Source organism: Lissotriton vulgaris, chromosome 9, assembly GCF_964263255.1.
Source record: "Lissotriton vulgaris chromosome 9, aLisVul1.2, whole genome shotgun sequence".
Classification (NCBI taxonomy): Eukaryota; Metazoa; Chordata; class Amphibia; order Caudata; family Salamandridae; genus Lissotriton; species Lissotriton vulgaris.
Genome location: NC_141697.1, coordinates 1,177,289,411 through 1,177,303,966, shown reverse-complemented (window position 1 = coordinate 1,177,303,966; position 14,556 = coordinate 1,177,289,411). Strand labels below are relative to the sequence as shown.

Sequence of the window (14,556 nt, the reverse complement as noted above, 5' to 3'; positions counted from 1 at the left end):
AGCGCAAAAGTGTTGCAAGGCATTCATAAATAAGGCCTTTGGTTCTTTTCTGTGCTTTCTACTCTTTGCCCTTCCACTGGCCTCGCCCTCTAAGCAGCGGCTGCTCAAGGAGTAAGGGTTGGCTAAGGTTAACTGCGTGATGTCATCAGAGGTGAAAGGCGCATTATCAGTTGCAGTCTGATAGCAGGGAGATGGAGTCATAAAATGAGAAGAGAGGAGAAAAGATTTCTTTTAGATTGGCTGACCAGTAAGAAATGATTTTACTGTGCGCCCTCTCCAATGCTTCATTCCTGCAAATACAAATAAAATCTAGTGAGCAGCCTCCTTCCAGCTTCCACTCACCCCCACCTGCTGCTAGAATTCCTCTCGAGATGGGAGGGGTTTCTTGACCCTATTCAGACCCTGCATCCTCTTTAAACACGCAAACTCTTGCAGGGAACAATAGAGTAACTCCAGATCCTGTCAGTGAGGACTGCAGCCTGCGCGCCTGCCCGGACGGGGCTATGGATCCGGACATGCTGAGCGATGACAACAGTAAGTGACCATGCAGGGGGGTCCTTGCACAATGGGTGGTGCAGCGGTGTGCGCGTGCAGCATACTGGGTCATTTCACCTGGTCTTACAGAGACCTGCTCGCTTAACTCTCAACGGGACTTCTAAGTGCAATGCTCTGGTGTTCTGCATGTATTGGGTCCCTTGGAGAGAGGCTCTGCTGATCTGCTCGATAGGAGCACCAGCTTCCCGGCTGTGTGCTTTTAACATTCAACTTACAGTGTTGACAGTTATCTTGTTTTGCTTTTAGAGCCAGTCGCAAATATATCTATATATAAGGGAGTGTGTATGTGAGAATTAGGTGTGTCGTTTTGTTTCATTCCACAATTCTCTGGCTGGAATCTGACTGTATCTGACAGACATCCTGTTGCCTCAGCTTAAAGGGTAATGTAGCATAACTAACTGTTGTGTGCATTCATAAACTAATTCCCATGTGTGTAAACTGCAATCAGTCTGGTGTTTTAGTCAATTATTTTTGCATAGATATCTACTGGCTGCATATCACTAAGGTGGTTTTCTGCCTTTCCATTTCCAATTATTACTGTGGACTTACAAATACCAGCATGCATTGCGATGTTTACTAGTGAACCAGAACTGGCCGAGATGGGATCTGAGAACAGCTATTCCGTGTGTCAATACCTGCTGCGTGTCTGAAGGCTGTCTTGAAACTACAGGGGCAGATTTACAATTCCTGGCGCATCCTTGCAAATCAGCAGGGATGCTCTAGGAAACTAGCGACATGCATCACAATCTTTGCGCCACCAAGGATGCGCCGCATTAATAATGCGGTGCATCATGGCGCAAGGAAATGCAGATGCGACACGCATAATGTCGTAACGTTGGCGTAGTGCTGGAGTTGTGTCGCAGACGCGACTCAACTCCAGCACTGTGCCAACCTGGCCTATCTTGCACATGGTGCGTCAGACCTTACGCCGGCTTCAAGCAGGCACAAGGTTTTGACGCAGCGGGGTCGGAAGAGTGACTGAGTGAAATCTTGTAGATTTCACTCAGGCACTTTTCCGAGGCGTTCCTGCGCACCCCCTCCCCTTAAGGCGGAACGCCCACATGTGGCGCAGGGCTTTACAACGTGACGCATCTCCCTAGATGCGTCACGTTGTAAATCCCCCGCAGCATGGTGCTAGATTCACGCCGCCGCTGTGTCACAGAAGTGACGCAATGGCGGCGCAAAAGTGGCGCATGGGGCTTGTAAATCTGCCCCTGAGTCTTTTCTCTGTTTCACATTATGAATCCTGACTAATATCATTTATGCATGCCAAAGAATATGAATTGCTGTGTTTGCAGTTGTTTCTGCTTGCAGTGCTAAGCTCCAGAAGTTGAGTATTGCTTCTTCAGTCTTTTCAACAACATGTCATGCTTCAGGGGTGAGGTAAAAACAAAGATATGGAGGAAAGCCCTTTAATAAAGAGCAAGGAACTGAGATAGGGAAGAAATCCATCGCTTCGTGAGCAAGCTGGTGGTGACCGAAAATTCACCCAATGTGGTCTTGGCGTTCTCCCTAGCAAGATCTAAAAAAAACGGCTGATGCCTAATATGAGACAACTTTTGGCATCACCTACTTTATTGACTTGCATTCCCTATTGCATAGCACCAGGGCTCCTAGACCGCATCTTGTGCCCCTTTTTTTAACATAAGCTTCTGTTAAGCATATTTATAATTCAAATAGGGAAGTCTTTCATAGGTATTTTACACTATGTGTTAATCTAAAATGTTCATTTGAAGCCTGATCTAAAATAACAAGCGCAATACTGCAACGCTACCTCCCACCCCAGCAACACTCCGGCCGTCACCACCCCAGAGACAATTTATGCTGGGTGTCTTCTGAGTTTTTGTGCCCAGTATTTACAGTGGCACATGAATGGCATTTGCATTTGTTTTACATGGATTCATTTTGCTGGCTATTACCAATTGTGAATCGGTGCTCTGCTCTACATTGGCGATAGTGCATTAATTTGTGCAAATAGCAAGTGAGAATAAAGTTGAACTTCCACCAGGGCCTAGATGACCCAAATCTCCCAATGTTTTCAGTTTTTTCAGTGCATCCTCTGCTTCTCAAACCTTGGGGCATATTAGCAAGATCTTGCGTTATTTATCGCAAAACGAGCTTAGCGCATTTATTTTTATAGCTGCCTATAACTGGATATTTTAGCAGAGAAAACATGCTATTAGCAACGTTTATCTCCACTGTGATAAAATATCCAGCGACAGCGGCGTAACGCCTGAATATCGCTGGAAATCCAGCGATATTCACGCATTAACGCCATGGTGGACTTAGCATGAATATCCACCTCCCATTGATGAATACCGGTAAGTCAGGTTTCCAGGTGGTGTTAAATATTAGCGATAGTCGCCCTTAGTGTGACTTTTTTTACCGCTTCACCTGCGTTGGTAATAGGGGGAAGTAGTGTTCGCGACTGTTTTCAGTCGCTTCTACTTGGAAACGCCTCCCTTGCATGTCATTAGCGATAATCATCGCTGGCATGTAAGGCGATAGGAAAACCGGCCGCTATCGCCAGTAAGCTGTCGCTAACGCCTGTTAAACCGCTAAATCGGCAATAAAGCCCTAATATGCCCCTATCTTCCTAATGAAATCTGAGAGGGTTCCACGGAGCTCCGTTTTCAGATTCCAAAAAGATTGTCAATATCAAATAACTAATAAGTAGGTACTAATACACAATTCAACTTGAAGCATACCTGCTGCCAGGTGACCTCTGATCATGTGTGACATTGTAGCCAACCCTTTGCTTTCTAATCCAAATCGTTTTGCATTCTGGAACTTGTAGTTTTACCTTTCCTAGACAATAGGACCCAATAGATGTCGGGTAGGTTCTGTAACAAGCTCGGTAAGGCCGAAGTTTCTGAGATTTTCTAGAAGGTCCGTAGAGTTTGTGTTGGTGCTGTCATCTTGTTGAATTTTAAGGTCTACAAAGAGGATTAAGGTGCTGGCGTTGATGGCGATTCCATGCCCAGGAACAAATGCCCGACAATCTCCATCAGAAAATGAGAAGGGTGTATAGATAGACTGTATACCTTTTATAGACATTATTAACAAATATTTGCAACCACGTAAAATATTGGAAAGTGTCAACCAAGTAATACTTGACATACATTGAAGTAAGAACATTTTGATTCTAAGGAGCATTGGCTTTTCATCTAAAAGACTACTTATAATGAATTGTATTCCACAAGTGAAACTTTGCCTTGGTGCACAAAATTTAATGCAATGCGAAAAGTTTGAAAGAAAAATTTGTAATGCTTTTGCAGAGAAATCTTCATCACGTCTCACACTGCATGGACCAGTCTCTGAGATAGGTAGATGGAGGTGTGGAATGATGTGTCACCCGAAATAATGTTTTTGGCTGATAATCCCAGACCTAAACCTGGCTATTTGAGTTAATCCCCAAGGAATGAGGAATAATCCTGCAGACCTGGCGTTCAGGGTCCCATTTCCTATTTCTCACTGACTACACAGTTCTATGGAAATTAACACTTCCCTATACCACCTATACCAAGATTTTACTGGAAGAGGAGAGGGAACAGCGGCACAAAGGCAGGAGTGTCTGCCAGCTGGCAGGGGAGACTGTCCTGTGTAGCCCACCTGCCTTTTAAGGGGGTCAGGCCACGACTGGTGGTGGGATGTTTTTACAATGCAATCCACATGTGATTTTAATGGTTTTGTGGCTGATAACATCAGCACCAGTGTTCCCACAGCCGAGAAACTCTCGGTGGAGGAAAAGGGAAACGCGTTACCCGTTACCACGCATCTCGGCCACTACCACGCATTACCTTTATCACGCAGGATTTTACAATGCATATGCCTTTACTATTCATGCTTTTGCAAAGAAATTCATCAATCAATAAATCAATCAATCAGGGAATTATTAAGCGTACTACTCACTCTTTGGGTCTCAAGGCGCTTGGGGGCGGGGGGAGCAGCTCGAGTCAGTCGAGGAGGCTTCATTGTAAAGGCATGTGTGTTGTAAAAACATGTGTGCTAAAGGTTAAGTGTGGTAATGCCATACCAGGTCGAACTCGCTTTGAGAAACTCATGAGTTGATATGTTATGTTAATTACACTTTTAAACCGCACAGTTACCCTGGGGTGTCCTGGCGCTAAGCACTGCCTGCTGGAAAATGTGATGGAATATATTACTGAGTAAAAATCCATATTTCCAGCCCCTTTCTAAATGAGAGGAGGTCTATAGAATTCCTCAGATAGAAAGGGAGATCATTCCAAGCCTTTGAGTCACATGTGATAAAGCTCCTACCTCACCAGTTGACTTTTTGATTGAAAGAACTAGGACTTGTTTTGCTCCTGCCGAATGAAGAGTCCTTCTAGGGACATAACACTGGAATTTTAGCCTCAGGAAGTCAGGTCCTACTCTGTTGAGGGCCTTAAAAACAGTGCAAAGTGCTTTAGAACTCACTCTTTGTTTGACAGGGAGCCAGTGGAGTAGTTTTAGTTCTTTCTTTACAGAGACACATTTCGGAATGCCTGACAGCAGTCTGGCCACTGCATTCTGTGCAATTTGAAGCCTATTGATGTGTTGTTTTTGGGCATTCAAATATAGGCTATTACAATAGTCGAGACGTGACATAATGAGTGCCGTGACCACTGTCTTGAGACTGTTTCCAGGAAGAAAAAGCTTTATTTTTCTTATAATTCTGAGTGCCAAAAAGCAGGCCGAAACCATCATACTTATTTGATCACCAAGAGCAAGTTTGTTATCCTCTATCACCCCTAGATTCTTTGCTTGCCTAGTGGGTGCAGGACAGGTTCCCAAACCTTCAGGCCACCAGTAAGGTGTCCACATATGTGGACTGTTCCCAAACTTTATGACCTCGATTTTACTTGAGTTTAATTTTAACCAATTAGAGGACATCCATCCAGAGATGGCTACCATCCAATCATGGAAACGTGCCCCTGTTTCCTTTTCAGCCCCATCCCTTAGTGACAACACTATTTGAGTGTCGTCCGTATTGGAGGTGAGTTGGAAACCAAAGGATCTTATCACGACTGCCAGGGGTGCCACGTACACATTAAAGAGTGTTAGGCTGAGGGACGAGTCCTGTGGCACACCACATGGGAGGGAACATGGCTTTGACCTGTTAATATCCAGATCCACGGTTTGCTTTCGGTCGGAAAGAAATGACGTGGGAGTTTCCAGGCTAGTCCTTTTATCAAGATGGACCATGTCGAAGGCCGCGAACAGATCCAGCAGAATTAATATTGCATTGCCTCCATTGTCCAAGGCCTTTCTAATTTCTTCTGTAGATTTGATTAGGACCAGCTCAGTGCTATGTTCTGCTCTAAACCTGTATTGTGATTGGTCGAGTATCTTGTTGGATTGGGGGAATGCACTGAGTTGGATATTCATGGCTTTTTCACGGACTTTAGCAGGGAGCAGGAGCCGCGAAATTGGCCTCTAGTTATTTGGGTCCTTTGGGTCTAGGGTCTGTTTTTTCAGTAGGGGAAGAATGGAGGCCATCTTCCACTCTCTGGGGAAAATGGGCAGGTGCATAATTTTTATTTGTGAGTAGTCTTGTATAGATCCTGATTATTGGCCCACCCGTAGCCCACATAGTTGGTCTTTTCCCCCCAAATAAACGGCACAGTTTTCTCTAACTGAGACTTCACTGGAGCAGAAATGCCAAGCAATTACTGAAACTAAACGCGTGCCATGCATTTCTCGTGTGCCGTAGTCTTTTTTGTAACCTGCAAGCATTTTGTAAGAGAATGCATTGTTTGCATACAACCAGCAAATATGGCATTGTTTGAAATGACTATGGTTAGTAGGTGACGAAAAAAATACTTCGAATGCATCTACTGACAGCCCTTTTCATAGTTTCAGGAAGGAAAAAGCCAACGCTTGTGTTTATGGCCTGTGTCGACCATATGTGAAAGAATATTCGAGAACTAGGAGAGTAATGCAAACTAATAATACTCATGGCCTTGCTGTTCGATTGTTTTGTGGCTTGAATAGGGTGACATGCACGTTTCCCTAAACCAGAGGAGGAGGAAACAGAAGCATTGACTGTTTGGTTTTAATTAAGAATGGGAAAAAATATACATCATGAGGAAGTATTATAGAAAGTGCTAAATAAGTGTATCTTGAAGTGCGTTATAACAAAGGACAATTGAATTCCAAGGAAGCTAACACGATTTAAATCACACACATACACAAATACTGAGGTGTTAAAAACGAAAACATACAATAGTGATACAACTCAGGAAACTCTTAAAAGAGTTTTAACAATATGTGTTTTCATACTTACAGTTTATTCCTGTCCCAAATATGTTTTGCAACACTAAATTCGAGAATTCTCTACTTTTATGGTGCACGTTTTCTGAATTGTATTTAATTTTGGCAGTGCGACATTTCATACCATTTTTAGTCAAGAACTGAATCAAACAAAATATATCTTGTGAGAGACTGGTTTTAGCCCTCACATTAAGTTTTTATGAAAGGCAACTCGAAGTGAATTTCGCTTAATGTCATGGAATTTTCCCAAAATACCACAAAATAGTGCAGTTTTGCACACCCCCAGCACAGATATGTAGATAGCCTATTTAGCTATTCAAATGCTCTTGCCAAACACACATCTCCAAAAAAGTACTACTCATAGCTTGCCTGGAAAACGAGCTCAGTATGAACCTCTAAAACACACGTAAATTATTCATTGTTGAAGGTTTATACAAAAATTGCCTAAGTGGTCTCCTGATTGCTGTGATTGGTCACGTGACCACAAGGGCCTTCCCTCCAATTTGAATGAGACCCTTAGGGTGTCCAGCCCAGACGCCCTGGTAAAGGACGACAGGTAAGGACTTAGCCTGTTTGAGCCCCCTGTCACCTATCCCTGGTTTACAGTTTGTTACCTCCTCCTATTTCTTCCACTATCGGATACACAAGTGGGAGGACAACCCCCCTCATGGGGGAAAACAAGTTCCCTTAAAACATCACTGGCCTCTACACATTTTCAGTTTCTATTATCTCCTGCCTCTAACGATGGATACGTATTTGTGATATGTTTTTCATTCATATACATGTAACCTTGGTTAATAACAATGTGTAATGATCCTAAAATGTGGAAAACACAATAAAAAGGTTAATGAAAAAAAATGAACAGAAAATCTCCACTCACCTTCGGACCACCAAGAAAGCAGCTATGCACCACCGCAGGGGATAACGCTTACCAGGCGAGAAGGGATTGCCACTCCTGAGTACATCCCACCTACTTGTCTGTAAGAAACCACCACTCCTGGGTACAGCTTCCAGCTCACCTGCAAGGTCATAGGTGCTTATCACCCCAGGGGCAGCCCACCTACTCTTCTTTTCACTTGAAATCCATCACCTGAATGGTGAGAAAAAGGTTCTAAACCTTTTTTCCTACCCGTAGAGCAATAACAGTATATACTTACCTTTCCAACCTGAGACAAAATTACACAGTCCAGGGCGCATATCTCCTTTAGATCCGGAATACCATTGTAACAGTCAGCGGTCCTGCAGGCGTTTGTCTTTTAAGACGGGCTGCATAGTAGTTTGCTTATACCAAATCGCCCTCCTACACTTACCTAAGGCCGAATTTCTACAGGACATGTCTATCATTCCGTACCCTTACCAGTCCACAACAACAGCCACTGATCACCAACTGGATAGGCATGGATTGACTGAAGAGATGTTTTACACACTTCTGGCCACTGGAGAACACTGACATAGTCTATCGCTGCAGGTCCTGAATATATATTTTAGAATGACACTCAAATAAGGGATGACTAATGCAGTCCACCCTGGTAGGTCTCAGACCATTCTCCTCCCTCCCAAACCCTCACCATCTAGGCCTGCTCTGGACCATAAAGTCTCAGAATGGAGGGCCCTATTGAGTAATTAGCATAGTGGACTGTAAACATAAAGAAAACAAGCATTGGTATAGCCAATAGGTCTTGCTTTTGGGACCTTCTAAGTATTTAGTTATGCAGCACAATATCCTCAGTGCATCAACTGTTGCATGGCTAAACACTTATAAGGTCCCGAAGGGGAGACCAAATGGCTATGCCAATTCTTGTTTATAAATTGGTGTGGATCTACTTATTGAGTAACATGCATCATTTATTGACTGTGTTTATGCAGCAGATGTCTAACACTCCTCTCCTTTTAAGCTTAGGGTTTCTTACCCACCCTACCCCCTAAGCGAGCACCTTGGGATGGCTAGAGCAAGACCCTTTCCACATATAAGGGATACCTGGACTCATTGCACAGTATACCTCTTTATAAAGAGCAAGCTTCCTACACAAGGTTTCTCCCAAATCTTTAAACCTAACACTCAGATCATCCAGGAAGCAATTAAAGTATTGAGGAAAGCAGGTGGCAAACCACAATTTGAATGACACTGGGGGGTGCTGTTCCACCACTCAGGGTTCAGCTATTAATGGTTAAAATTACTGGAGATTACAGACTCCCATGGCTGACGAAGTTCATCCATAGCTGAACCTGCCACCAGAGGAGATGTGCGGTCGGTATCATAATAGGCTTAACCATGTGTGTAGCGATGCCAAATCTAGCTCCTCCAGGCAGTGTACTAGCATATAAGGTAGTGGGTTGAGACACTCTGCTGTGGAGTACCTCAAGGGTTATGGGCCTTCCAACCAGACTGTAGAAACTGGTCGAGTGGAGAGGCTACCATGATGGGGGTTGTACTTTCACCGTTATGCTGGCGCTTCTAGTACCTCATGTTGCTAAAGGACTGATGCAGTGTTCAAACACTAGGAGAAGGCAACTTCTTACAGCAAGGAGCTGGGCAGCGCTTTGCACTCAAGTGCTTACTTCACAAAGCAAGAGCTCAGCTTAACTAGCGGCGGATGAGGCAGAAGGTGGTTCTACATGGTCAGCCTGTTTTGGAGACATTCTACATGAGGCGCTGGGATCATAACCCTTTGGCCTATTTCGTTCTCTGACAGGTGTGGTACACTGGCAGAGTGGGACAAGACAACAGCAGAGAACTTCGAAAAAGAACCACATTATCAGGGTCATATGCTGTTTTAGAAATATTTAAACATGGCTTGGCAATGAGAATCGTTCCTGCTTACTTTTACATACAAGTGAGGCAGCCTGTCATTGCCGTTGGTTGTTAATAGGATGTTGTAGCTTATGCAGAAATGCTGCAGGTTCTCCTAGTGTCCACTAGGTGGCACTAAAATGCAGATAATTGGTATAGGGAGCAGGAAGAATGACAAACTTATTGACAGTGAAACCAAACTGAAAGGGAAAAAGCATCAAAAGAAAGCAGGGCAATGGACACGGACACTAAAGACATGTGATCCTGAGCAAGGATTGCCTCTGTGGAGTGTTGCATACCATGCAGTCTTCCAACAGGCAGCTGGAGCGGTCTATAGCAAGACCACAACAGGCACTCGCCTTGCGTGGCAGCAGAGAGGGGGCCTGCGCGATTCCCTTGCAAGGAAATCGCTAGACTTGCACTCGTTGCCATTGCAAGCAATGCGAGGCGTACACTTTTTTGCCCCCAAAGCTTTGCCGATGGCATTAGGTCTCTCTCCTATGCTTCGCATGCGCGCTGCATAGGCAAGACCTAAACATAAATGAACCTATAATGATGGTAGCATACTGCTAACAATGTACTGCACATCTGTTCTTCTTCATCCATCACACAATGAAGCACTGTGTTTCATAACGATAACTGCATCTCAGTGGTCGTCATGCATGACATGGAAACACTGCCTACACGGGATCAAGACAAAGACAACATCCCACCAACCACATATGTTACAATGTGTAGTGTCTCACCCATGAGGACAAGTGCTTCAGCACAGCTAATAGAGGTAACGTGATAAATAAATGGTAGAATACAATACAGTACAATATTTTCACTGGACTTTTCTTCACCAGATAAAAGTGTGTATCCTTTATAAAAACCTCCCAAATATTTTGAAGAAACCAACATTTGGGAAAGAACGTTTTGCAATTTTGAACAACCAATGTCTCAACCTATTTTCCACTGTGTATGTAGGCATGCCAAGATAGATTCTGATGCATAACCCAGTCTGGTTGACAGTTATAATTACCGGAACTCAATGTGACAAGGACTCACTTTATAATATGAAAAGGGAAAAAGTGCAAAGCTGACAACATAGGAGATCTTCTTTGGTGGCTCCAAATTGGCTGATATACCTGATACATCACTTCCTTTTTAGGTCTCGCCTGTCAATGCGCATGCGCATTGAGCAGAGCGAGACTATAGGGGCTTAAACAGAAGTTTAACTAGACAGGCGATTTACTGGCGATTTGATGCAGTGCATGTGCGCTTTTAGCTCAATGCGCAAGCGCAATGAGTTAAAATGCGCGTGCACAACATCAAATCGCCAGTCTTCGCCATCTGTTCCCCAGCTTGGTGCCGCCAGCACCTCCCCTCTCTCTCCCCGCACACAGCCAGGCTCGCATTTCTCCTCCCCCTTCCCAGCCGCCAGCACCTCCCCTCTCTCTCCCTGCAGTTTCACGTCTGCCAGGCTTGCATTTCTCCTCCCCCTCCCCAGCCGCCAGCACCTCCCCTCTCTCTCCCTGCAGTTTCACGGCCGCCAGGCCGTGTCTCCCTTTATTTTACTTTTCTTGTTTTCTATGGGTTTATCTAACCTCGCCTGACGAAAGCACAAGACGACTGTGCCTTTCATGATTTTCTGGACCCAAAATACCAAAGTCTTGCTTTCTGTGATATTAATGGTCTTCCAGAGTTACATTGGAAATCTATCCCGTCATGAAGCTGGGCAGTTGTAGCTTTAGGTTCTCTTTGCACACTTCCACGCACCTTAAAGTCATCGAGGTGTGAATGTAAATGTATGATTCTTGATTGTATCGGAATTACTTGCCAGCAGTGGGTTTCTTTGATATCTCGGACTGTTGAGCTAACACAAGGTGTGATCTGCCCCCCTTACATTCACCACTTGTGTCTGTCTCCGTTCCGCTAGTGCCCCTGCCTGCGGCTTGTTTCCTCTCCTCTCGGAGGCTCGGTTTTCCCCAGTGTTCCACAATGATGTTCTGTTTTTTGTTGTATTTTGCTAAGCGGGTGATGTTTATGAAATGCAAAAAGTTACCGCCCTTGCCGATCAGCTGCATACTAGGCCAAAACCTACACCTTTTTTTTTATTAGAGCTGTTTAGTGCGTGCTGGTCGTCTTTTAAGAGATTACATTTAAACATGCTGCTTGGTGTTAAAGCTGCACCCAGGGGTAAGAATAAACATTGTGTGAATTTACTCTCACATGGGTGCCACAAGCTCGCAGAAACAGCAACTAAATACCCTTTGCTTTGGAGCCAGGTTATGCAGAGAATGCTGCACGACAAATAGCTCTGTGCTTAGCTCGGTTGTGCTTCAGTTGTCCCAAAACATACAGCTCTCCTTTAAATGCACCCACCCTCTTGTGTGGCAGCGGTGTGAAGAATGCCCCGGGCCATCACTCACTCCAGGGCTCTTAAATGCACATATTTTTATTGTCTATTATTTTGGGTTTCAAAATTGTTATTTGTTGTTTGTTTTTATTTTGTAAATATTCATTAGCATATGCTGTAAAATGCCCGTCTTTTCCCATAAAATAGCTATTGGTGAAGATATCTGAAGCTGCCCCATGTTAGATGCGAACTCTTCATCCAGCCGTATCATATATGCTAGGATACTTTAGTTACTGTACCTGCTTGTTAGAATCCTAGTGCATCTGCGCCGCACTTGATTCAATACCGAAGGAGCCAGCATAGCCTTTCATCTTGTCCAGGTCGATAAGTAAAAACCAGCCCACTGGAATGAAACAGTAATTAAGCGGGCTCCAAATAGTTTACCGGCGCGGCAAGCTAAGTCTTCCCTTCCCAACCTGGAGCTGTAAATAGTCCTTCATTTATTTACTCCTTTGGTGACCCTGCCGAGGCTGCTCTCTTCCTATGATACCATGCACAGCCAGCATTGCTTGCTTTTTTCAGGAAGCCTAATACGACGGACAAACCTGACAATTGCAATGGCCTTTAAATATTAGGCCCAAAGCACTGCCATTACCAGGCCCAAAGCAACGCCATGTATTTTGCCCAAATGTTAATGTTAGTGTACAAAAGCCTTGGTAGAGCAATATTAGCAGCAAACGCTATCCTCAGTGTGGCGCACTTCTCTGCTGCACACTGTACTGTAGCGCACACTGTAAGCACACATTTTATATTTCATCATTATGGTTATGAGCCTGCACCTGTTTTTTTCCCTGTGCAGCTGTGACTCACTGCTGCTTAGGGACATTAATGTAGTTCAGGTTTTATCTTCCAACGTAACTGTGTGCTCGGGGCTAGGAAAGCTGTGACAGCTTGGCTTGGTGTTAAGGCCGAACCCAAGTACTTCGCAGGCATTCTTAAAACCGTGTGCTTCAGGGGCACAAAGAAACCAATAACTTCAAAGTAGCTGCGTGGCTTGACGTCAGTCTTCTTGGAGCCACAAGTAAGTACTTCACAAGTGTTTACAAATAGCATGCATATGTGTAAAAAGTTGTATTGTTTCTGTTAATTAGAGGGTTTGCATTTCCAATGTTTTACGTCACAAAACTCACTTGAACCAATGGCACTTAGAAAGATACAAATTTGTTAAAATGAAGCCAATGAAAACGTTATCTGAACCAAGAGCTTTTTTTTCCTTGTTACAAATGTCACAAAAAGATGTTAAAATTTCACTTCTGTTCTTTGATTTTCTTCACAATAAAATACACTGAACATAATCTTCACAAAAGTTATTTACAAAAGCTTAATGTATTGCCATTATAAATTACAATAACTTTTTATTTAAGTATTAATTAACAAAAATTAAAAGCCATTGTTGTTTGTAATATCAATACATCTAAGTCACGTAAATACAGCATATGTTGCATTACAAATGCTATAGGTGTCACATTTGCGAAAGTTATAACTACATTACAATTTGTCATATCAATACATGTACGTCAGGGAAATACTAAAAATGTACATTTAATAATGCTATAGGTGTCACATTTGCAATTTCTAACAAAATTCCCATTTATAATAACAAAATTAATACATTTGAAATGATAAAAACATAAACTTAAAATAAAAAATTATTACATTTACAAGACCAATAACTCAAACTTTTCTAATGCAAGACCTATTGCATTTCCAATGCTTGTTTTCAATCAGGAGTACCGGCCAGGTACAGTTTCCTTACGCTGTACATGTTCACTTGTTCATTTGGGGTCTATTTCCACAAAACAACCATGTTCATGTTGAAGCTTGCAATCATAACAGGAGTAAATCACCAACACACTTCAGACCACTTGTTTTCCTTTCTAAATGGATTTATCTTTAATAATGGTGGTTGTGCGCCTTTTGTTGTTCTACGCAGTTCGCAGTAGCGGATGGCAGGGAATGAGGGTGTAGGGGCTGGGGCAAGGGTGGGTGACGCTGGGGTGGCAAAATACACACAAAAAACACTTGCCTCTTCTGCCGGCTGCGTCTCTTCTCCGCTTCTCTGCCGGTCCCAGAACCAGCAAGCACCCAGACTCCCCAAAGACAATCACAACAATGCAGCGTTGTGATTGGCTCCCCTAAGCCAATCACAACATTGCAATGCAGCTTTGTGATTGGTCTGAGCACCGGGGATCAGCCCTTAGAGGGGGACTGGGGGCCTGGGCATGTTCCCCACCAGGTTGTGTATTGCAGCCTGGTGGAGAGCATGCAAAGTGTGCGTGACAGTTTGGCCAGGCCAAGATGGCCGTCCAAGCAGTTACGTGCACTTGGAGTGTGCAACCTACTCCTCTCCCTGTGCGCCAGCACCTCCCAGCCCCTCCCTGCCCTAACTCAGCCACAAACCTGCGAAATATGCTACGTTACTATCATTTTATTTTTCCTGCTGGAAGAGCAGTGGGACGACTCTCCTCCACCTTAGCAGAGGAGTCACCCTTGGCGGCTCGGCCACAGTAACCTTTAAAACAATCTATGTTTC

General features: G+C 43.9%; 1 protein-coding gene across 1 annotated transcript in view; it reads left to right on the top strand.

The window, feature by feature from the left end:
• The first annotated feature begins 522 nt into the window (after window positions 1-522).
• SSUH2 (ssu-2 homolog) overlaps window positions 523-14,556 on the top strand; it is a 143,211-nt gene continuing 129,177 nt past the window's right edge. Inside the window, exon 1 of the mRNA XM_086936861.1 lies at window positions 523-534. The gene's annotated coding sequence lies outside the window, so the exon portion shown is untranslated. The remainder of the gene's footprint in view (window positions 535-14,556) is intronic.